General features: G+C 38.9%; 1 protein-coding gene across 2 annotated transcripts in view; it reads left to right on the top strand.

Moving 5' to 3' along the window:
• CDH18 (cadherin 18) overlaps window positions 1–26,051 on the top strand; it is an 809,510-nt gene that overhangs the window by 371,029 nt on the left and 412,430 nt on the right. The window lies entirely within an intron of this gene.

Below are 26,051 nucleotides of genomic sequence, written 5' to 3'. Positions count from 1 at the left end.
GCTCTGTAGTCTTAGGGTCATTGCTAAGAAAACATGGGAAAATATGCTTTCATCTTGCATTTAAACCTTTCTGTTTTACACTAAAACTGAAAGGAAAAAGAGTTTTTTTTAGAAGACTGTAATGGGACTAAGGGTGACCATACGCTATGTGATGTTTACTTGTTCAGGTAAAAAGCTGACATTTGCCTCATGAAACATTGATCAGGGAAAATCCACAGTTTTGAGTTGAGCTACCACTGAGTCCTGCTACTCCTGCTTACGCTCAGTTAATAAAAAGTACTAAACATACAAAGTAAATGTTTGATTGACACACCAATCAGAAACCAGTTGAAAGTAGCATGTTTTGTAGATGTTGTATATATTTAATAATAGTTTATTCAATGTTCTAAAAACTATTTTAATTGTCATACAGCCTATGGCTTTCTTTAAGTTTTTGCCCACATTCCCCTTCCCTAACTAAAATAAGACTAGGGTAGTTTTAACTTCACTGGATGCTTGAAGAAGGTCAAACTGTAGCTTCTGTCCAGGTCTTCCTCTTTCCCTGGAAGCAACTTAATGCATTGTTGCTGCAGCCTATTGACTCATGGTTCCTTCTGGGAGAAAAGTTTGGTGTTCACACCACTTACCTCTCTTTTTGTCATTAATTGAATGGTTTGTTGAAGCCACTGATCTGAACCTTAGAATATTTGTCAGTGGAAAGTGGCGTCATGATTGATGTGATATAGGGTGTGGTGATGTGGAAATAGGGTGGAGATTTCTGGAATACAGTGCAGAGTGGTCACAAGAGGGGCGTACTAGTGATGCTCATAATGTGCTAATTTTGATTTCTTGAAATCAAATTTGATTTCTTGGTTGTGTATAATTGCAATGACGATCTAATTGAAAAACCATAATTGTGAAAAATTATGCTAAATTTTGCCTAATTACAACTACATGCAAATTACAATATTTTTGTCATATTTACAATTATTTTCAATACAACGTTTTTTGTTATTACAATTATTTTTGTAATTATGATTTATGATTATTTTTGTCACAAATTTTTGCGTAGAACACATTTTGGTGTAAAAAACTAAAATTATGATATGTTACTCATAATTTCATGTAATTACATGGACTTACAAGTAACATAAAATTAAACAGAAAATTAAGATTCAATAATGAATTATGATTTTTTTGACATTATTATTTTTTTGAAAATTACGATTTTGTGTCATAATTGCAAATTTCATGCTGTAATTATGCAAACTTGGAATTTTGGCTCATTATTAAGAAGTACATTGCATTATTGATCACAACATAATTGTTATACATTTTCCCCAGACTTAAACAGAAACTCCAACTAAAGGTGACCACACACGATACAATAAAATTATCCGATTTTACGGCAATTCGATATAAACGATCGGATCTCCCGAAAAAATCGAAAGCTTTTTTTTCATTCGACTGAAAAATCTAATCGGATTTCCCGTTTTCTTCTATTTTTATCGATCCGGAACACCAGATATTTTTCTTCAATCTTTCTAAAGATTGTATGGTGTGTGTTGGATTGTCAATTTATTAATATACACACCCAAGCAATTTTCTCTGAGTTTCCAATCAGTTTTATCATAATTGAGGAAAAAATTGAACATAGGTGTGTGGTACATTGGTCATATTTTTTAAATGTTACAATCAGTCAGAAAAATTGATTGCAATTCTTAAATTGAACAGATATTTCAAAAATTGTATGGTGTGTGGCCACCTTTAAGAATTGAACTTTATCCCAATCAGTAGCTGATACCCCCTTTTACATGATAAGTCTATTCCTTTTCACAAACAGACCATCAGGGGGCGCTGTATGGCTGATATTGTGGTGAAACCCCTCCCACAAAAAAATTCGGAGTATGTACTCTTGGTAGTTTCCTGTCTGTGATCCTTGCGGCATTGTGGGAAATAGCTATTTACAGCTGTTTCCAACTGCTAAAACAGCAAGCAGCAGCTACATCACCTGCCTACACTAAAAATGTCACCATGTAATAAATGTCAGAATGTAAATCGGGGATTTAAAAGATTTTACAATGGGCAAACACTGACTAAATAATTTATTCATAATTATTGTAAAAATGAAGCACTTTTTTTATTACATTATTTCACTGGAGTTCCTCTTTTAGTGCATGCATACTACTATTTATACCTGAGACAAATACAGCAAAATGATTTTTTACTTATCTGGGGCTTTCTCCAGCTCCCTGTAGTAGAATCATTTAAACATACTGCAAGTTTAAAAGGGCGTGGCTATCTCCCCAATTCATTTTAGCAGCTGTACAGACCTCTTGCCACACACAGTATTAAACTGCTACAATTTGTAGCCTTTATTTGTAGCTGCTATTTTCTATGTATAGCAGTTATAGCGCTACAATTTGTAGCTGCTTTTTTTTTTTTCAATGTGTAGCTGTTATTTCTTCCCACTATTTGTAGCTGTTTTTTCAATGGATAGCCACTATTGCACCTATGATTTGTAGCCACTATTTGTCACTGCAGAGATTAAGGGTTAAACACCACTAGTGGTGGGGTTAAGGGTTAGGCACCACCAAAGGGGAGCTAAGGCTTAGGCATCAACAAGGGAGGTTAAGGGTTAGGCACCACAAGAGGAGGGTTCTGTGTGAGAGTAGGGAGAGCTTAGGTCATAGTAAAATATTGGTAAATATTACCAATATTTTACTATATTCATTCAGTAAAATATTGGTAATACTACCGATATTCTATTACCACTATCCTGTGCAACTTGTGGCTTTTTCATATGTATGTTCCTGTAGTCAGTTAGCTCCCTCGGTAGTTGCTGGTAAAATGCTCCTGACACAGGGAACAAGGGAGCCCATGGACTACAGAAGGCTGGAGAAAGCCCCAGGTAAGTATAAATCTTTTTGAAGTATTTCAGGTACACTTTAAGCATACATAATGAAATATTTTATCTATGCTTTCCAGCTGTTATATTAAATTTAACTGATTTGCCACATGCGCTCTAATGATAATTTAGTACATAGATTGTGTAGTTACCTATATGTTCTGCAAACACTCTACCAAAGCATCTGGCATACTGGGCAAAAATATAAATATCAGAGCTTCACTGCTTGGAGGTAATGCTGAATTAAATCAATCATGCAGGTGAATTTATATGCTTTTCAGGCACTTGACATCATAGATAAAGATTATTTTGAGGCAGTTAAAATCACAATTCCTCTGTAGCCACCATATGACTGTTGTAATGTGCCAGTTCACCATTCAGTCTGGAAAAATATGTAACCGCTCTGCCACTATGCTTGTCCTTGGAGTCACTATAGGAAAGCTGCTTTATAATAAATAATATTCAAGGAAGACGATGTACTGTAGATAGCAAGAAAAGCAATAAAATGATTCCAAGGGGTTCATATCATTCCAAACACAAAATTGAGCTGTTCTGAAGCTTCCTTGGGGTAGGGGTTTTAGAATGTTGTGCTAACTTAATTTATTACATTCTTAACTTGCATAGCTGATAGTCTAGTCTTTTCGGATGCAAGCAAAACTGCAGAATTTCAGCTTTCAGCCAGAGCCACTCTACAACCTTCCAGTTTCCAAACAAATAAATTAATTTTCATTCTGCCGACCTAGTAATTTAGCCAAGTATTTTGCTGCTCATGGGTGTGTAGAGGATCCGTCTGTTATTCAGTAAAAATAATAAACAAAACAGCATCTTTTGCTAAAAGCCACTTCAAGCAATGCAAAATTAATACATTGTAAAACAGACATAATTTAATGAAATTAGGCTTTCAAACAGAGTGGGAAAAGAGGCGTAAGATGTAGATAAGTGCTGTGCAAACGACAGTATTTACAAACTTTACTAGAAATAGAAAAAAAAATAGATGTTGTTGTTTGAGGCTTATGTTTAGCCTGATTATCTTTGCTTTTTATAGATTTTGAAAGGGTGAATTAAAAATTGTAAAGATCTTTATCCTTTCCCGTCAACACAATCTGAATCTTTAGCCTGCAGGGAGAGAATGTAAAACCAATAAAGGCAAGCCACGATGTATATTGTAACACTCACTTTTTCCCTACCCACAAGCATTTGGTAGCCTATTTTTCAGAAGTGATTTTCCATTTCCATGCCATTAGGACCTGAGCCCACCAATGCATTTGTGTCCAAGTTGCAATACCTCAATGTTACAGATGCTGAAAAGTGGACAAATGCGTTAGTGGGCTCGGGCCCTAAGGACCTTTGGTTAAACCTTTCAAGCATTTGTGTACGTATTTTCAATGATGACCATACCCCCCCCCCCCCACACACACACACACACACACACACCCAAATCGAGCACGAGGAGTTTGTGAATTCAAAGTAAAAACTCACAAAATAAATAAATAAAAAATTGTTATGTTACCCATAGAGATTTTAGCCAACTCAACTGTCAAGCCAAGCTTGTGGTTATCTGAGGCCAAGAAATGTGATATTTTTTCCATGTCATGCCTACCAACCTGCATGGCTTTAAACACTGGAGATGCTTTGTGATGGGCAAAAAATCCTCTCATCCTCACAAAGCAGCTGTGTTCCATTGATAAGGGAAAAGGGCTATTCTGGACATCTTAATCCCCTCAAAAAGTTGTGCAGTTAAGTTGGGGTTATGTGCTATAAGATCCATCCCTTAATATAAAGGAGGAGAGACCGACACTCAATTTAGGTGACCATGTATGCCATGTAAGCAGTGAGTAAACAAACAAGGATTTTGAAAAGCAAATTATTTGTCTGTAGTGTGGTAAAAGCAGGACTCCTTCTGTAATATACTGCAAAGAAGTGAGCTATACCATAGATACACCAAATGGTGGTCACATGTGCAGGCCTTTGGACACTGCTACATTTTTTGTCACCTCTCTCATCCACTAGTATGTGACACGCACCAATGTAACTTGTCATATATGGGTTCTTAAGATGTTGTACATGAGGATGTTGGAGAAGTCAGGACAGTGTTATTTGGAGCTGTCAAGTTGGTTGGGGGAGGAAGAACATAGTTTTAAGCTCTAGTTCATCATCCTATTTTTCTTATGTATATCATAGTACATTTGCAATAATTAGAAATTCACAAACATTTGTGCATTGTTCATCTGTACTTTTGCAATAAACATATTAAGAGTACTTGATAATGTATATATTGTAAGGAACCTGGTTGAATCCAGTCTCCTCATTGCCAGTAGGGTGGGAGCGTCTTGCCCAGCACAGAGTAGATCCCTTGACACAACCTACCTTTTCCCGCTAATGAGAGAGATTACTTCTATGTGGCCAGTACAGTTTAGCAGTTTCTCACTACTTTGTGTGTAACAAACAATGTAATTCTTCCCACACTCTTCCCAGTGTGTTCATAAAAGCCATGTGTCCCTCTCATCAGGCTGTCCTACCGGCAATAAGAAACCATTTCTCACTGCTTATTTCTTCAACTCTTTTCAATAAATGTATTAGGAATGAGAAAGAGTGAGACAAACAAATGATTTATTACACATTGAGCGGAAAGGAACTAGCAAGGAACTGATATTGAGGCTCATCAGAACTATAGTTTAACGAGTAAATATTTCTCAACAGCATAGAGAGGAGGAAGCTAAGATTTAATAATCAGCTAGTGCCAATCTCATCAGCCTGACTACTTAATGTGCCTATGTGGGTGGTGAATAGAATGGGGAGGAATTTGGACAGCTCACAGATTTCCAGTCTAACTTAGTTGAATCTAACATTGACACAAAAAGAAAATTTTGCAAACTTAGCCAGATCCTCCAGAGACTTCCCTTGTCCTCTTTGACCCCACCGTCACTGACAGGCCTGGAATCCACTAGCAGCACTTTTATGGGTGCTTGCGATTTGAAAAGCTCTTGCTAATGTAATGCTATGGGTATGATCCCACTTGAAGGATGTGATTTACAGTATAAAAAATCCCCCATAGCATTACATTAGCAAGAGCCTTACAAATCACAAGTGCTTAGACAAGTGCTGCCAGTGGGTTCCAGGCCTTAGTTTTCTGCCATGCTCATCTTACTCATTCCCCTTACTGTGCAAGCTCTTGTTGGATATGTCTAGAGGGTCCATGCATGGCAACGGTGGGGGTGGTGAGGACACAGGACTATAGAGAGGCTTCCCTGTACCCAGCTACATATCTAACTTTTCTTCCTGCCAACTTTGGTTTAGTTTAAAGGGACACTTAAGTCAAACAAAAAAAAAATGAGTTTTACTCACCTGGGGCTTTCAATAGCCCCCTGCAGCTGTCCGGTGTCCTCGCCGTCTCCCTCCGATCCCCCTGGCCTCGCCGGCAGCCACTTCCTGTTTTTCGGTGACAGGAGCTGACAAGCTGGGGACGCGAGTGATTCTTCGCGTTCCTGGCCACAATAGCGCCATCTATGCTGCTATAGCATAGATCATATACCATATAGCAGCATAGAGGGTGCTAATGTGTCTGGGAACGCTAAGAATCACTCGCGTCCCCAGCCTGTCAGCTCCTGTCACCGAAACAGGAAGTGGCTGCCGGCGGGGCCAGGAGGATCGGAGGGAGACGGCGAGGACACCGGACAGCTGCAGGGGGCTATTGGAAGCCCTAGGTGAGTAAAACTCATTTTTTTTGTTTGACTTAAGTGTCCCTTTAAGGAAAGACTTTTCTCCAGGAAACGCAATAGTTGTGCCAGTCTTTGGAACTCTGAAAAATAATAAGGACACTAGGAAACAGTGACAACACGCCAGTCTTCTTTGAACGGTGGTAGCAAATGTGGATTCTGAGTAGCATTCTCACCACATCTTTTTCAAAAGCTCTGCCACAAATCTCTATTCATTGCCAGATTTTCTGTTGCTACAGCCCCAACTGCATTACAAAGATAAAAAACAAACAAACAAACAAACATTTGTATCATTATCATGTCCAGTGCTATGGCCAATTTGTTAATTAAATCAAGCCTTTAACAAAGGAAATGGCTTTTCTACACCATTTCCCTGTACACTTTCTAGATTTGTGTTAAGACTGAAAAAGGGTTAACATGTACACATTTTCCACAGCTAGAAGAAAATAGAACTGAACTCTATAAAAGTCCATAAAGGGAACACATACATCAGGGGAGTACTTTTCAGGAAATGCAATCACTTCTACCTGTGAAGTTGATGCATAGTAAATCTATTACTAGAGAATAGCAAATCATTCACCCAGTCTGGTATCTGGCATTGACAGGACAAAATTGAAGCAAGTGCTAGTGTACTGCTGATCTTGTTTCTCAGTCCGTTAGATAATCCAATATATTCCCTTCTCTTCTGGTTCATTGAACTTATTTAAAGTGAACCTCTGTCTAAATGTTTATGGAGTGAGTCTCAGAACTGCCTCCTTGTGAAGCTGCTCACAAAGGTCAACAGTCACCATCTTTAGTCATGTGGTAATGGTGATATCTAGTGTCAGTTGGCTAATAGGAGCAGCACAGTAAAGAAAGAAGTGGAGTGTGAGTTTATGCTGTCAGCCTGAGTCTTGCATAAACAACTGAGTACAGGTTCACTTTAAATCGGACCTAAACTCAGAACAAGCTCTTTGCTCTAAAAGGTAAGCAACAGCATAATAACCTTTAAATGAAAAAAAAATATTTGTTACAGCTGGTACAAATTCTGCAATAAATCTGCAGTGTGTTTACTTTCTGCTTTCAAGGAAGCAGACATAGGGTTAATTTACAAATTAGCTGCTCTGCCGAGGCAGCCAGCTGACATAGCTGAGAGGTCAAATTACAGTTGTTATTAGTCACAGACATGCTAAACTCTCTAAATAAATACAGGTTGCATTTCTCTGTTTTTCTCCTGTCCTGTGCAAGAGTTCGAGTCCAATTTAATATATTGGTGGGTACCAGTAATCTAGAATTGTATGCAGCTGTAAATTGCACTTTAAGGGATGCTCAGAAAATAGAGAGAACATTACCGGTCTGGTGGTAATGAGGGCAAAATAAAGCAGAGTTCCCAAACCTTGTCCTCAAGGCCCACCAACAGTACATGCTTTTCAGAGAAGCACAAACATGCACAGCTGGGGTAATCATCCCCGGGCCACCTATGAGGTGGAGTGAGGCAAGTTCCTCAGGTGGCGGAAATGGGCGGGGTGCCCTCCTGGCCATGATTGGGAGGGTCCACCGAGCTGGAGGGGTAGCAGCCAGCAATGGGGGCAGCGGTGGGGAGGGTACTAGGTACTAGTATAGTGGGCAGCATTTCAGGAAGTGATGAGCGGTGGAATGCAGCGATGGAACGGAAGGAGGTGAGTCATCACTTTCCCGCTCACTGCCTGACACTGCGCTAATAGCTGGAGGGAGAGCGCAGACCAGGGGGGACCCAGGTGAGGGAGGGCGGTAGTCTGACCCCCCCCCCCCCCTCTCCACTGCTGTCTGCTGTGCCTGCTGCCCCACTTCCTGGCTGCTACCCCCTTCAGGCCACCTATACTGAGGGCAATTATACTTACTATCGGGGGGGGGGGGGGGGCATGCTCACAAGTTTGCCTCAGGCGACAGTCTAGAACTGGCCCTGGGGGTAATAAGTGTGTCACAAGAGACAGGACAAGACACAGAACATGTATATCATGCTTTTCTTCTGGCAGACTCAAAGTTCCAGAGCTGCAGCCGCTAGGGTGTGCTCAGTAAGCAGTAACAGTGTTAGGGAGTCTTGCCCAAGATCTCCTCACTGAATAGGTGTAGACTTACTAAACAGGAAGAGCTGAGATTCACAAAATATACACTGTTAGTAAGGCTTAAAGAGGAACTGCAGTGAAAATAACGTAATAAAAGTGCTTAATTTTTACAATAATTATTTCTAAATGATTTAGTTAGTGTTTGCGTATGGTAAAATCTTCCTCTTCTTGACTTACATTCTGCAGTTTATCACATGGTCCTCCAGCCCATGGCAGCCTATGTGTCCCTCACAACAGTTCCACTCCCAGATGCTCTCCTGGGGTCCTCTCCATAGCAGACAACAAACTGGCCAAGTCGGCAGCTACTCCGCTTGCATGAGCACATGGCCACGCCATTCACGACCATGCTCACGTGGCCGGGAGCTTTGTCTGCAGATGCATAACTACTACGTCTGCGCACAAAACTCCTGGTCATGTGAGCGCAATTGTGAGTGGCACTGCTGCAAACTCACGCAAGCGCAGTAGCAGCCGACCTGGCCCGGTTGACGTCAGCTATGGAAGGGACCTCAGGAGACCGTATGGAAGCGGAGCTGCGGCGAGGGACACATAGGCTGCCAGGGGCTGGAGGAAGCCCCAGTTAAGTAAAACTGGGTTCTTTGTTTTTGTCTGATGCTTCCTTTAAGGACAGGCTTGGGGAAAACTGCCAAAAAGCACAGACATTTCAAGATCCTCACAGAATTGGATGCATATTGTTTTAGAAAATAATAACAATTACTTTAATGTAAGGGTATTTTTTTTCTTGAATAGTTCTGTTTTTTAAATGTTTCACTACATTAAAATTATACCCAATGCCCAATTATACCCATTGCCTTGTGGATATCTGACCCAGCAGATCAAATCTATCTGATGGGATGAGTAGACCTCTGACTGAACAGACTTAATTTATAGTTCTCAGTCAAAATAATAAGAGCTGAATATTTGTAAGTAAACTTGTCATTATAGAGGTATAGAGACTGCAATGTTCAGCTTTTTTTAAGTGAAATTCTACTTTCACAGTAAAATTACCAAAAACTTAGATTTCTGCTACACAAATGTTTTTGAATTTGGATATTATTAAAAATATCTATCCAATTGAATCTGCTACCAGCTAAGAAAAACAAAAGTTTGCTTTCTTAAAACAGAAAGAATTTGCGATAATTCAGGTTGGAGTGAGCTTGAGATGCTTCCCAGTGCAACACTGCTGAATATATGCAAATTAATCATTGTACCCTTAGAAGCTAAACACACCTCCAGAACCGCTGGAATGCAATGATGTGTCAGCTTGTTAATTTGTACAGAGCCATAATAATCCAACATGCATACAGACTGTTTCGGATTGTTTGATCCTCATCAGTGCATGGCATGGATTAATTTGGCTCTATGCAGTAGGGTTTGTAACACCGAGAGGTACAGACCAACCAGCAATGGTTGATTAACAATGGTTAATTTGTTTATATTCAGCAGTGTTGCACTGGGAGGCATCTCAAGCTCACTCCAACCTGAATTATCGCAAATTCTTTCTGTTTTAAGAAAGCAAACTTTTGTTTTTCTTAACATCTTAGTAAGGGGGCTTTTAGGACCATTGTAGTCCCTTACACACTCCAATGAGTTCTGGGTCACCATGAGCTTGCTGGTTGGTCTGTAGTCTGTACCTACCAGCTAAGAATTCCCAAACTGACAGTAATCTCAAATTGTATTTCTCAGCTGCTTTGGCAACAGAAATCCAGTATTGTTTGAATACTTCCCCCATGAGGTCGTCTAGAAAATCCAAACCTTGCCACAGGAGTAATTAATTTCACAAAGCAGGGCCATTGTTACTCATTTGAATGTGATGCATTTTCTTTAGGCCATAAGCATGCAGAGAGGGACAGGATGACATCATACATGTAGGAATTAGATCCGAACCTCTTTTGTTCATTTTAAAACAGATCTCCATATCATTTCTGTTGCAGTCTACTACTTATCACAGTATGACATTTTTTGCAATGAGCTGCATGATCGCAGCAATTTGACTGGTACTTTTGCAAAGATAACCCAGTAGTGGCTTGTGCATTACCAGGTTAATGCTTACATTGCTATGGTAACTTGCATGGTGCTAATTGCTTAACAGTGGTGTTGTTGCTGCTTTAGTTCCAGTAAGATTTGCCATGCACTGCCTGTGCATGGTAACTTTACCAGCCTGTAGTACACCAGGCCCATGATGAGATAAACATGTGAACATATACAGAAGTTCCTATCCTAAATATAACTTACCAGTGTTTCCTTTTTTATTTGAAAGGGTTAATAAACCAGTGCTTTATCTATGTATTCAGAGCAGTCACTCCAGGGGTAAAACTACAGGGGAACCGCTCCTGCGACCGCCGTGGGGGAGGGTCAAGATCTGGAAGGGGGGCCCAATTACTAATTCACTCCCTCCAACCTTCAGATCAGATTTTTTTTTTTGGCTACACTTATTATGGGTGTAAAGCTTATGATATCTATACTTGCTTTATGACCCTTGCAAGATAGGCTTCCAGGCTTTGAGAGTCACAGGGGGTTGGCAAAGTGGAGGGTGCAAAGATTGGCAGGCTCATTAAAGTATTGGAGGGGGGTATGATTTTAAAGAGAAACTCCAACCTAGAATGGAACTTTATCCCAATCAGTAGCTGATACCCCCTTTTACATGAGAAATATAATGCTTTTCACAAACAGACCATCAGGGGGTGCTGTATGACTGATTTTGTGCTGAAACCCCTCCCACAAGAAGCTCTGAGTACCGCAGTACTTTTGGCAGTTTGCTACAATGTAACAAGGTTCACAGACAGGAATTGGCTGTTTACAGCTGTCTCTAACAGCCAAAACAGCTAGGAGCAGCTACATAACCTGCCCACAGTAAAAATGTCACCATGTAATAAATGTCAGAATGTAAATCGGGGACAGGAAAGCTATCGGCTATCCACCTCACCTTTCAAAGTGGAGTGACGACCGTGGAGCATGTGGGCTATGTCCTGAGGGGATACTTCCGTCTTTCCAAGCCAGTCTGCCTGCCTCTCTTTTCATACCCGGCTAAGTATCTTTTACCTATTCACTTCTTTGCAGATCCCAATAGGCTGCTTCCACTTGGTCATTAATGACTCTGACAGTATTTAAACTGCACTTTTAGTCTGATAGGTTGCACAGTTATTGCATATGCTGAATGATTGTTTGTTTGTGTAGCACTATATGCACTTTCATGGTTTCAAATTTTTTTGCACTTTATAATTCTTACTGAACCCGGGTTCATCCACGAGGGGGCTCATTCTCTGAGCCCCCAGTGGTTACAGGTTGTACATCTACTGAGACTGAACATAATAGATTATTATATCTAGCAGGCCCATTATGTTGAATATGGCTGGAAATACAATATTATGCTGTTTTTAGATGTTTTTAAATTTTTGTGTATCATTGATATGTGTTTGCAAAGCTTGTAATAAAAATATATTTTTCTTGATTGATACATATGGTCTGCAGTGGTGCTGTTTATAGGGGTATCTTTTCTCTTTAAGTACTATGTATACATGCTCTACCCCAGCACACGCAGTCATTATTACTTGGGGTGCTGACAAACTCTTTAATGAGCAAACACTGACTAAATCATTTATACATAATTATGGTAAAAAATGAAGCACTTTTTTTTACTACATTATTTTCACTGGAGTTCCTCTTTAAGCTGTGCCCCTAAGTTCAAAAGGTCATACTTTCTCTGTGTGGCAGCTAAATAAACAGTAGTAATGTAACTGTGATGTTAACATGGCTTGGATTTCATTTAGAGAGTTTTGCCTGTCTAATGCCCCCTTATCTGTGATTTCATCTCTCAGCTGTGCCATCTGGCTGCCTTGGCAGAGAAGCTAATTTGTAAACACAGGATGTTAAACCTATGTCTGCTTCCATGAAAGCAGGAAGTAGACGCTGCAGATTTATTGCAGGATTTGTATCAGCTGTAACAAAAATATGTTTTTATTTAAAGCTTATTATGCTGTTATGCTGTTGCTTATCTTTTAGGGCAGAAAGGAAGTTCTGAGTTCAGGTCCATTTAAAGGGACAGTCCAAAGATAAAGGAAGCTGTGTATATGGAATTAGTGTGATGGTCAGTGGCTGGTTATTTACCTACACCTTGAGGAGAAGGGACAATAATTTGAAGATAATGAGGTGCACATTTTGTACATGGGTTATATAATAGAAAAGTTCACAATTGGGGAAGAGAGGCCAAATATACCAAACTGTAAAAAACCACCCTTAAACAACAAGAGAAGGGGCCACATTCGACAGTCTTTAATCAATATGCACTGCTATTATATCATGCTTACCTAGATGCTTTAAGGACAATACACACCTTCATCCAAATGCTTAACAAATAACATCTGTATAAACATTCCAGTTAGCTAGACTACTGACTGTAATACAATGAAAAGATCTAATGTATTTGCCTAGGTATCTTCCTTCAGCTATTGGAACTAAGGAAATGGATTTGTTAGAGTGATGAAATATCTTCTGGAATTGTAAAAGATGCCAGGCTGAAGCTACCTTATTTTATCTTTGTCTATACCATGACCTGTATAAATGAGAACCTTCACAGGAATATACACTGATGGTTTCTGCAAAACCTTGAGGCAAAAAAGTGCATTTGATTGCAGACATGATGGTTTAGTTAAAAATAAATATCAGATTTTGTGCTAATATACACCAAGCAGTCTAGCTCTGAACCTCATACAGTCTCTACATTTTTTTCTTTCTTCTACAATTTCTTTTTAACTTTACTTTTTAAATCTGAAAAATAAAGAGTGCACACATTTAATCCACATTTTGCTGTTTAATTTATTGAGATAACCACAAAGTTTGACAGAGAATGATACAATATATATCATGAAATAATTTCCTGTTAAAATTTGTTCCATGTACAATAAAAATATAACATAGTAGAACATGTCATGCAGTTATTAGGAGAAAAATCATGGAATGGTTGAACCCAAAGAATAATGAGAGGTAACCTTACAGAAAGTTCTAAGTAAGGCCTACCAGCTAGTTCAAGGTGAAACTGTCTAGATTAATATGAGCTAGATAAGTTGGAGAGGGATGTTGAGATCTGAACCATACTTTGAGGATAGTCAGGGATGCCAGATTCTAAGAAAGACAGGGAAAGTATTGTGGAAAAGGATACTTAGGTGCTCATTAATGCATGTGTTGTTAACTCTGTTCAACTAAGAATCCAAGATAAGGTCAGGCTTGAGCCATCTAGAAGCAATACGACTGTGTGTTACTGTTAGCAATCTTAAAAGCAATTTATTATTGTGGACATTTAGACTTGTAATCTTCAAACTTACATTGTTCTGATTTTATAGTTCAGCTTCAATATATCCCTTCCCCATCCTCTTGTTTTTCATTTCCAAAGTTGTACTAGTGCTAAGAAAGAATACCATAGTCTGCACATAAACTGTGGGTGAACTTGAAGTGGACTGACAGAAATAGTTTCCATCTCTGGTAATTATTGCCAAGACATTTGCTAAATTTTTCTATATCAACAAAATGTTTGGTGATTATTAAAGAAAACCTGTAACTAAAAAAAGTTCCCCTGGGGGGTACTCACCTCGGGTTGGGGAAGCCTCCAGATCCTATTGAGGCTTCCCCCATCCTCCTGTGTCCCATGGCGGTCTTGCTGTGCCCCTCCGAACAGCAGTGATGTAAATATTTACCTTCCCGGCTCCAGCGCAGGCGCAGTATTGGTTCTCCACTCGGAGATAGGCAGAAATAGCCAATCGCTGTTGGTCCGCTCTACTGCGCAGGCACAAGTCTCCTGTGCCTGCGTAGTAGAGCGGACCCGACAGAGATCGGCTATTTCTGCCTATCTCCGTGCTGAGACCCACAACAGCGCCCCCGCTGGAGCCAGGGAAGGTAAATATGTCAAGCCTTGTCACGCTTGTCGAGTCAGGATTGCAGAATGCTTCGGTGAAGCCAGCGCTGGATTGCCTGCAGCTACAGCGGAGGGGGGAGCCTCATTTGGACCCTGAGGCTTCCCCCTCCCGAGGTAAGTACTCCTCAGGGGACTTTTTTTTTAGTACAGAGTCTTTTTAAGGCAGGACATTATTTAGGCAGAACGAAGGGCTGTAAAGAAAACATCATTCCATTCCTTCTCCAACTTAACAAAACCTTTTTTTTTAACGGCAAGGTCTAATTTTTTATTTTCCCTTTCTTCAAAAAAAAATCTTTAGTAATGTATGAATCATAGGCTCTGCAGATTAGGAGTCCTGACTTACCATGGATGGCTTTATGTTTATTACAAGTGTGTGACTATGAACTGAATCCAAATTCATCAGTATGACAACTGGACTAGTGTGTTTTGTTTTAACAGGGCACCAATATGACATGCCCACTGCTCATGTGCCAAATCTCCTTAAACACTGAGAGGGAAATTTTAATTTTGTTGAAGCAAATGTTTTTGGTGTGTCTCTCAGGCTTGGAACCCACTAGCAGTGCTTTTCTAAGCCTGTTGTATGCGCTTGTGATTTTAAAAGTTCTTTCTAATGTAATGCTGAGGGTGTGATCCCACTTGAGGGATGTGATCTTTTTTTTTTAAATCCCCCATAGCATTGGATTAGAAAGAGCTTTACAAATCACAAGCGCTTAGAAAAGCACTGCTAGTGGGTCCCAGGCCTTAGGTTAACCCTATAGATTGCAGTGATCAATGGTGAACTTTGCAGCTTGATTACTTTGTTTTTCTTTGGATACACATAGCAACATAACTCCTAACAGAGTATAGCGAGTACTGTTGCAAAGGCTGCAAACAGAACTAATTTTGCCTATAGTCAGACTTGGAAATTCTGAGATGGCTATGGATTGAAATGGAAAGATAATCATGTAAAAAGACCTGCGCAGCACTGATCTGTGTCTATGGCAGTTTTTAATATTTTTTTAAATGAGAGGAATTTTCTTTTAATTTTAGGTGAGCAAAGGTTACTGTACATGGTGTGCTCCTGATGCTTGAATGATTCTAATTGTGATTCAGTCTTATTAATAATTTGGGGAATCAGAGGATGTTTCCCATGGTGTTATTTGCTAATTACTCCAATTATTCAATGGGAATTATTGTGATTGCCTTGTATCCAGGGTAGTTGCAATGCTTCCTGTTGAATAATTGAAATAATTAGTGAGTGGTCACATAGGTGTCAGCAGTGATTCCCTACTGTACCTCTTTTGAACCCAAATACCTCTGCTTCTATTTTTTTAAACCAATACTTCTTTTAGGTCTGTTAAAAATGGAATTTCGTTTTTTTTTTTGTTTTTTTTTAATCTCAGCAGTAGGTTAACTACATGCATTCTTTTTTGGACTTATATGCATGATGGAATGCTACATGAAGTATAGAAGGCACAAAGGAAAATATGGCAAAGGTATCTTGGTTAAATGTTTTGTCTGTATAATTAAAATTTCGGATAATTTGGAACATGGAAATCTTCTGTGGTTCCCTGCATCATCAATATTATTCATATTTTTCAATTGACATCAGTGGAGAAAGATGTTCCTAGGGCTTGTGTAATCAAACAGTCTGGCTGTGTTTGAGCTATGTTAGAACTACATTGCATGTGCCCCAAAATAAGTGTATATTCAATTACATGTGATCGCATTTAATATGCAGGCCACTTCACATGTCTCAGGACCACCATCATGGAAAATTATAAAATTTAAAATACATGTGAACACATACATATAAAACATACATTATAACATGGAAAATATTGATGCTGTATTAATCAATAATTAATAAAATTAAAATAAAAGTAAACAAGCCTCTGAATTGTCAGGTGTTTTTTTTTTCACCTCCTTGGCTGAAACCCCGAGTCAGGATTGGGGTTGTAAAAAAATAATCCAGGAGCGGTAATCCCCAGCCTGACCCAGGTTAGCCACCAGGAGGTACGTGCAGAGCCTGCAGCACAGTGGGCGTTTCAACTCACCTCCACCAGGGATCTAGATGCTGGCAGACATTCTTCTTCTGGTCCTCTAAATTTCTGGATCCCTTGGGGGAGATCTCTGTTTGTCTTCATGATGACAAATCCTGATATTACTATAGAGGTACAACACCACCCGGAGGACAGAGAGATAATTGCAGCTTTGGATCTCAGGGAGGTGAATAAGTGCAGGGGCTGCCACAAATCTCACTGTTTTATGGGTGTTTTCCTGCTTTTAGGGTCTAAAAGTGTGTGAGAAAATTGCACAGCTTTAAGACTCTAAAATCTGGAAATAATCATACTGCCAGGAAGGTTAAACAAAAGGGTTGATTAGTCAACACTACTGATTAGTTGGTGTATTTTATATGTGTTGGGTGGCTGTTTACAGTAACTAAGATTATTTGTATTATTAGTTGCAGATACTTGCCCTCATTTCTTCTATGGTGGCAGGGTGCAAGACCATAGGTTCTGGGGAGGTGGGGATGGGTCTAGTCACTGAGACACACACTACAATGACAACTTTACAGACATATAATTGTCCTTCCTGTTGTTTCGAAAACTGACACTGAAGTTTCACTGTAGTGATGCACATAGTATATACCATGGACACAGTAGAAAGAGTAGAGAATGCTATTTGTTTTGAGCTGTAAGTGAAAACAAAAAGGCGCAAAAAAAAAAAAAATCATCGTAGCTCATGAATAGATGGATCATCAATCAGGAAGAACAACTATCCGTGTGACATCTGACTAATAGTTTCATTAATGTACATGATTACCTTTGTTTTATTATGGGAATTACATTACATCAGGGATTCATATGTGCACCTGAACAAAGTTTCAGTTAATTGCACTGGTGGATCCCTTCACAGTCAGGAAAACTAATGGCTTCTGCTGTAGTTTTCACACATTGTACGGGATCCTTAAAGATAAGATATTTGTTCAGTATGATATGAAATAATGTAAGTGACTCACAATTTAGAATAATTTTTAAAAATAGATTAGATGAAAAAGTCATTTTACTTAGGTTAATTAATCATATTGAATATATCACATTAATTCATAGCCATATATTTAAATGTCTCCCAATGTTTTGAAAGAAAATGGATATTGTGCATATATATATATATATATATATATATATATATATATATATATATATATATATATAAATAATTTATATACAGTATATTTCCTATATAATAATTTGCCTGTCCTTGCATCCTCCTGTGTCTGTGTGGCGCATGTACGGCTCACAGGTGGACTTTGGACAGCGGTAGAGGACAGGCACTTGCATGAGTTGTGGGCATGCATGCGGAGCGTCACGGCCATGCATGCGTGAGTTTTATTTATTTAAATATTTATAGAACACTGACATATTATGCAACGCTGTACAGAGTATATTGTCTTGTCACTAACTGTCCCTCAGAAGGGCTCCCAATCTAGTCCCTACCATAGTCATATGTCTATATTGTGTAGTGCATGTATAGGACCAATTTAGTGGGAAGCCAATTAACTTATCTGTATGTTTTGGGGATGTGTGAGGAAACCGGAATGCCTGGATAAAACCCACACAGACACAGGGAGAACATACCAGCTCCTTGCAGATGTTGACCTGGCTGGGATTCAAACCAGGGAGCCAGCACTGCAAGGTGAGAGCGCTAACCACTACGCCACCATGCTGCCGAGTTGCAGGTCATGCATGATTTGCAAGGAAAGGGGGTCATGGCTGTGACTTAGCCCCCGTTATATATATATATATATATATATATATATATATATATATATACAAACCCCGTTATATATATGCAAACACCGATCATAGAACACTAAAAACTGTATAGCTTTCAACAATAATAAATTACCTACAAATAGAGACCAGTGAGTCACTTAGGTAAGTCAATGCACATATTTATTTACATTTCTATTACCAGTCTTATGGTGCCCATACATGGTACAATTTTTACATTCTTTTTTGATTTGCTAATTTTGTTTAATTATTCCGTTAGATTGAAAATAAAGATTTTTCCAACATGCCTGATAAGATTTTTATCAAAAAACGGGATAATCATTTGTTTTTCTTGATCAAAAGAAATATTATTTTTTATTTTTACTTTCATTCGATTCAATCATTTTGGTCAAATAAATGGATAAATTGAATGTTTTTATTGTAACATGTATGGACACCATTAGGGAGAGTGCTTGCAGGCACACAATGGTTTCTGTGAAGTGTGCAAAATCATTTGAAAACATCTAAAGCTTTGCAAATGAAGTAAAATGGTGGCACGTTATATTATGCAGTGTTTTACTATCTGCCAATACTGATGGGATTGACAACAATGGTACTTGTTATGTTATTCTTTTAAGCACTACATAATATTTATAAACAATAGTTAATATGCAACTTCATCTGCCTTCTGCATGTAAGCATCATTGTGAGCCACAGATTCAGTGAAACTGACCACAAGTTGTCCATGCAGTTTAAAGGATACCCCAACTGAAATGTGACATAATGAGATAGACATGTGTATGTACAGTGCCTAGTACACAAATAACTGTGCTGTGTTCCTTTTTTTCTTTCTCTGCCTGAAAGAGTTAAATAGAAGGTATGCAAGTGGCTGACTCAGTCCTGACTCAGACAGGAAGTGACTACAGTGTGACCCTCACTGATGAGAAATTACAACTATGAAACACTTTTCTAGCAGAAAATGGCTTCTGAGAGCAAGAAAGAGATAAAAAAGGGGAATTTCTTATCAGTGAGGGTCACACTGTAGTCACTTCCTGTCTAAGTCATTACTGAGTCAGCCACTTACATACCTGATATTTAACTCTTTCAGGCAGAGAAAGAAAAAAAGGAACACAGCACAGTTATTTGTGTACTAGGCACTGTACATACACATGTCTATCTCATTATGTCACATTTCAGTTGGGGTATCCTTTAACCACTTAAACCCCCGCGGTACGAATTTCTCCATCCCTTTTTCCCCCCTAAAAAACCAGGGACGGAGAAATCCGTACCTTCCGCGCTACCGCCGCTGTCCGCGCTCCCGCCGCTCGTGCGCGCGCACCCGCCGCTCGTGCACGCCGCCGCCTGCTCGCACGGAGATCAATGAACGGGAAAATCCATTCCCATTCGTTGATCTAAGCACCCGCAATGATCGCGCTGCTTCTATTAGAAACAGCGCGATCATTGTGATTCTCCAGCCTCCTACTGCTTTCTGTAAGCGTCCGGAAGGACGCTTACAGGTCGCATGTAAACAAACACACTGTGGCCATCTTGTGGCCAAATAGTAAACTACACCCTAAAAGCATTTTACATAAGCAAACATTACATTTACACAATAAATTAACTCATTACCTCCCACACTCCCCATTTTTTTTATTTATTTTTTTGTAATTAAAAAAAAAAATACAATAAAAAAAACAAAACATAAATAGTTACCTTAGGGACTGAACTTTTTAAATATTTATGTCAAGAGGGTATAACACTGTTACTTTATAAACTGCGGGCTTGTAATTAGGGATGGATGCAAAACTGAAAAAAATGCACCTTTATTTCCAAATAAAATATTGGCGCCAGACATTGTGATAGGGACATAATTTAAATGGTTTTATAACCGGGACAAATAGTTAAATACATTTCATGGGTTTTAATTACAGTAGCATGCTTTATTTAAAAACAATAATGGCCGAAAACTGAAAAGTAATATTTTTTTCCCACATGTTTTCCTATTTTCCCATTAAAACACATTTAGAATAAAATAATTCTTGGCATAATGTCCCACCTAAAGAAAGCCTAATTGGTGGCGAAAAAAACAAGATATAGTTTATTTCATTGGGATAAGTAATAATAAAGTTATAGACAAATTAATGGAAGGAGCGCTGAAAGGTGAAAATTGCTCTGGTGTTCAAGGGGTAACACCCCTCAGTGGTGAAGTGGTTAAAGTGAGATTCCATCAGACAGTACTGTCTATCTAGACAAGGATCCACTACTAAGAATGAAATACACAACATCTGCAAGGCTTAGAGTGATCACAGAATTATATAGTGGCTACCATATGTAATTCCTTTTAAATAAGGCACATGTCAAGGCTGTTCTGCTTTAGTTTTTGGCTCCACTAGATTAAATAACCCCACACCTTGAAACAGGCACGTGGTTACTGTGATCTAACCTACGTCAGAACTTGTGATTTGCATACTTGTTCTGAGTGTATAACTTAGGGAACCTTAACTGAGAGGGATATGGATGTTTCCTTTTAAAACAATACTGGTTGCTTGTCAGTCCTGCTGATCTCTTTGGCTGCAGTAGTAGCTGAATCACACACCTGAAACAAGCATGTGGTTCATCTTGTCAGATGTTTTGTCAGAAACAAATTATTATTATTATTATTATGTATTTATATAGCGCCGACATATTACGCAGCGCTGTACAATGTGTATATATATATATCTTGTCACTAACTGTCCCTCAAAGGAGCTCACAATCTAATCCCTACCATTGCCATATGTCTATATTATGTAGTGTAAGTACTGTAGTCTAGGGCCAATTTTAGGGGGAGCCAATTAACTTATCTGTATGTTTTTGGAATGTGGGAGGAAACCAGAGTACCCGGAGGAAACCCACGCAGACACGGAGAGAACATACAAACTCTTTGCAGATAGTGCCCTGGCTGGGATTCGAACCAGGGACCCAGCGCTGCAAGGCGAGAGAGCTAACCACTACGCCACCGTGCTGCCCATTGTATGCTTGTTCAGGGTCTATGGCTAAACATATTGCAGGCAGAGGATCAGCAGGACAGACAGGCAACTGGTACTGTTTAAAGTTAAATAAATATATCAGCCCCCATACCCCTCTCATTAAGGTTCCCTTGAAAGTATTAGAAGCAAGGAATCAACAACAGCAGAAGTGGTGTTGCTTAAAGCAAACCTGGACTGAACATAAACTTATTACACTGTATGTGTTTTACTAATGGTCAATAGAAACTTAGTTACATGGAACAAAGTCTCCATTTTTTGGGGGTTTTTTTTTCTGTTTAAGGACTTCAGTTTTAAGTTTGAATCCTTAACAGTAGACATGACAGTGTCTAAAGTCAAACTGCTTCATTCAGTTGCACAATATACACCTAATTTGCATAAATGAACTGCTCTGTGTTTTTTTCAATACTTGCTGCTCAGGAAAACAAAAGGGACTTCAAACAGTTTCTTAGCTAGGACTAGTACTATATGTACTTGTGTTTATCTCTTTCATGGCACATGTCTCTTCAGGTAAACCTTAAAATTAAACAAAACGGCCTCCATAAACCTCTTGCTACATAGTCCCTTCACATACAACAAAAGTGTTAGTAATAGAGAGCAGCAAAGACAGTAAAATGTGCTTAGAAACATCATAGTGGCTGTGAAAATTGCAGGTCATCTGTAAAAATACAAAGTAAAGGTGTCATGTGAAAAAGGAAAGAATGTAAAAGGTAAATGAAGCAAAACCTTTAAAATGTTTTAATATGTTTTATTTAATTTTTGATTGGATCAAGCATGTAAGGTTGGGGGTATTTGGATATGCAGATAGTTCTTACGAATGTCCCAAGTATACAAACGGCCTGAAAATTAGAAACTTTTGTGGGGATGATTTGGGGGGGGGGGAAACAAGCAAATAAAAATGGTAAACTTGGTAAAATGAAATTTTGCTGAGGAACACTTTACAATACAGCGAGTTCTGAGCTCTGTGAAAAGAGCTCACTATGATCAACACTAAGACAGAAGGAGGTACAAATGGGGATGGAAGGAAGTACAAAGGGGGACGGAAGGAGGCACAAAGGGGGACAGATGTGGAACAAAAGGACACAGTGAAAGCAAAGGTGGCATAGAGGGGGTCACTAGAGGACAGGGGGACTGAGGTGACACAGTGGAGGGGCAGAGATGACACAGAGCAGGACACTGTAGGCATGGGGGGCACAGAGGGGGTACAAGGGGGACAGAGATAGCACAGGTTTCTGACTTAAGAATGGATTCAGGTTAAGAAAGAACCTACAGTCCCTTTCTTGTTTGTTCACAGGGCACAACCTCTATGTAATTAATTTTTTTTAGTAATACAACAAGGAGGAAGGTTATTCCTAAATGACCACTAAAGGAGCCTTTGCATATAGCGATGATAGGCAGATTCAAACAAGAGACAGATCTCTCTCTGAGTCAAACGTGAGCTTGTTTTGAATGCGGCCAAATTGTGCAGTCCGTTATTCCGCTTGCACACACAGTATGCATATGAGTTGTTTAATTGGTTGGTGCAAGGAAAATACAAGTCGTGGTGTCTAACTGTGTGTTCTTTGATTATAGCAATAATTAGAGAATGGTATATATGGATAGGGAATTGTTTATTAACCACTCTACGACCGCCTAATGTCGATTGGTGGCCACAGAGTGGCTCCCCCAGGACCACCTATCGCCAAATGGCGTCAAGTCCTGGGGAGGAGATTAGTGGCAATCATGCATGCCAATGCACACACATCCCTGCTTGAGTGACGTCAACAGTCTGCCAGCTGTGATCGTTGCTGGCAGACTAAGAAAAAACAAACGCCCATTTGTTTTGATTGTACAGAGCTGCGATCTACCGCATTGCTGTTCTGGGGACAGCCCTGTCACTTGGCTGTCCCCTAGATGCTTCACTACATGATCCTCCCTCATAAGCTGATCCGTATGAGAGAGGATCTCCCTGATTGGTTCTCATGGGGATGGAAAAAAGAATACCCAAATTTATTTAAAATTAAATAACATACGATATAAATTAATAATAAAAATAAACCCGCCTGCAGCAGGGTTCAGATGCCACCAACTGAAAGCTTTGTTGGCGGCAACAAAAGGAGGAAAAAATAATTTGTGTGCTAAGTTGTATGGCTCTGCAGCGAGCTGCAGAGCACTAAATTGTAAAAAAAAATTGCCTGGTCACTAGGGGGTGTAAGCCTGTGGTCCTTAAGTGGTTAAAAGCATGTTTTAATTATAGGTACCTGAACTCCTGGACAGCTGATTTATCGTAGGTGCACTGCTCACCAGATCCAAGAAATCAAAAAGACATCCATCTTTCAAAATGTTATTGAGTAGTACAAAACATCCACTTTTCTGTTCTGGTATACAAAGAAAATAGTTTTACAAAGTTGCAAATAAGAAATGTCCCTAATTAAGTTAATAAAAATTTTTGAAATATTTAGAAAAGTTTAGAAATATTACATTTTCAAACTACAGCCAATTTTAACACTCCAACAGTTTCAATTTGTAGTATTTTTTTTTTGCTGTTGTTGTTTTTTTATTTTTTTCCTATTCTACTTTTCACTCTGGCAGGTTCCTCCAACCAAACCTATCCAGATATCAACCTGCATCCTCAGCCAGTATCTCTTTAAATAACTAATTTTCAGACTACAGCCAATTTTAGCAATCCAACAGTTTCAAATTCTAGTTTGTTTGGGTTTTTTTTCTTATTCTATTTTTTATTCTGGCAGGTTCCTCTAACCAAACCGATCCAGATATCAGCCTGCATCCTCAGCCAGTAACTCATTAAATAACTAATTTTTAGAGTTGTGTATTGGTAGATACATTAAGGGCAATGGGGATCTTCAGAAGCTGATATTTTTTTGGTGGCAGGATTATCTTTTTAAGGCTCAACACACACCATACAATCTTGGTTGTTCAATCTTACCACTTTCATGTAGTATAAGAGCTTATCCAATCAATCATTCAAAGTATTTTCAATCTGTTGGCCCTTATACTACATAGATTTGGTAAATCTGTACAACCAAGATTGTATGGTGTGTGTTGAGCTTAAGGGGTACATTTAAAAAGTGATTATTACACAGTGAGCAACTTATCTTTAGCAGGTGGAATTCTAATTTAAATATGCTTGATAATATGTTATATAGGATATAAAAAAAAATGATTTGTGTTCTGAGCTGTCAGTTTCTCCATGTTTATAGGACTTAGCAGAACTGGGATACTGTTTTAAAGAATCCCAGCAGCATACTCTTATATATGTGATATTTATGGCATCCAAATTTAACAGGAAAAAATTTAGCCCAATATGCTTTGTGGGTGTGAGCAGGTGGTTAATGACCTTTTATCTGCTGTGTAAATATTTTTGTGTCTCTTAAATGTGTGCCAGTAATGCTTGCTCTTTCCTATCTTCTCTCTTCTATTTCAAGCAGATAAATTAGTTCATTATCCACTGAAAAAGATGTCCATATGGCAGTCTCATGGTGCAACATACCTGCTGTTTCCTCATTCTTAACTTCAGTAATGCACATGCAAACATTTCAGAACACAGAATGCTTTCTAATTTGTCTTCCGTTTTCGTTTAAAATATGTTTTATATATGATGTGTCTTCTTTAAACCTATAGAAATAGGTGCATTCAAGTTAATATGTCTAAATTCATTAGGAAAATATATTTTCTTGTGGTTCGTTTCCTATGTTAAAACATTGGGTGCATTCTATGCAATCTACCAGCTTGCTATGAATGCTCACAATATTATACCAGTTAGATGTGTTTTATTTTGGACCTTTCACGTGTTTATTTTTATGGATCATCAAAGAAGAGAGTTGACTAGGTTAATAGTATTAACAATGTTGTAAATGTCATGCAGAAATTGTACCTCCGCATGTCTAGATCTCATATATTTAGATGCCAAATGTGACCATACAACAATCGTTATTTTGCTCTGAGCATTCATTTGCAATAGAGGCTATGAAATAGCTTCAGGCTAAGTGAAATAACACACAGGGGCACTGATACAAGGCCAATACAGAAGTCAACAAGTGTTGCATATAAGATTCACCTTCTGTTGTACATGTACAACTATTTCAGGCATCATCTAGTACAGACTTGATGATTGACTGGCAAGGAAGAAATGTATAAAGTGTAACTATACTCAGATACAAGACGGTGTATAATAACTTATGACATTATGGAACATATTTATTAAGTCTTAAATGTGAATTAGTAAACTTTCACATTGCCTGCTTTTGCATATTTAACCACTTATTGATCAGGCTATCTGAAATCTAGGCCTTGTTTATGTCCACTTATCCCTGCCAGGGTATAAATTTCAACTTCTGCATTTGTTCACACATGCCGCTCCCATTGTTTGTGCTAATACTGCCACGCTGCAACCCGCATGCTCTGCTGCCATGCTGACAGCAGATATAGTTATATTGGTCAATTTAATTTGCTCTGTCCTGACCCCTGGGTCACTATGAGCCAATTTATTTGGCTCCTGACTCAGTGATCACTGTGAGGCAATCACTCCTCGTTTTTGTGAAAAAAAAAGTGTCTGGTCCTAAGGGGTGGACAGAGTCAGCGCATCTGGAAGCGGTTAAAGAACAAATGCATGTGTAGGAATTCACACTATTTATAAAAATGTCATGTCTTACACAATCCTTCTAATGTAAAGTATCAT

Source organism: Hyperolius riggenbachi, chromosome 5 (assembly GCF_040937935.1).
Source record: "Hyperolius riggenbachi isolate aHypRig1 chromosome 5, aHypRig1.pri, whole genome shotgun sequence".
NCBI lineage: Eukaryota > Metazoa > Chordata > Amphibia > Anura > Hyperoliidae > Hyperolius > Hyperolius riggenbachi.
Note: the sequence above shows the minus strand (reverse complement) of the source record. Positions and strands in the feature narration are given on the sequence as shown.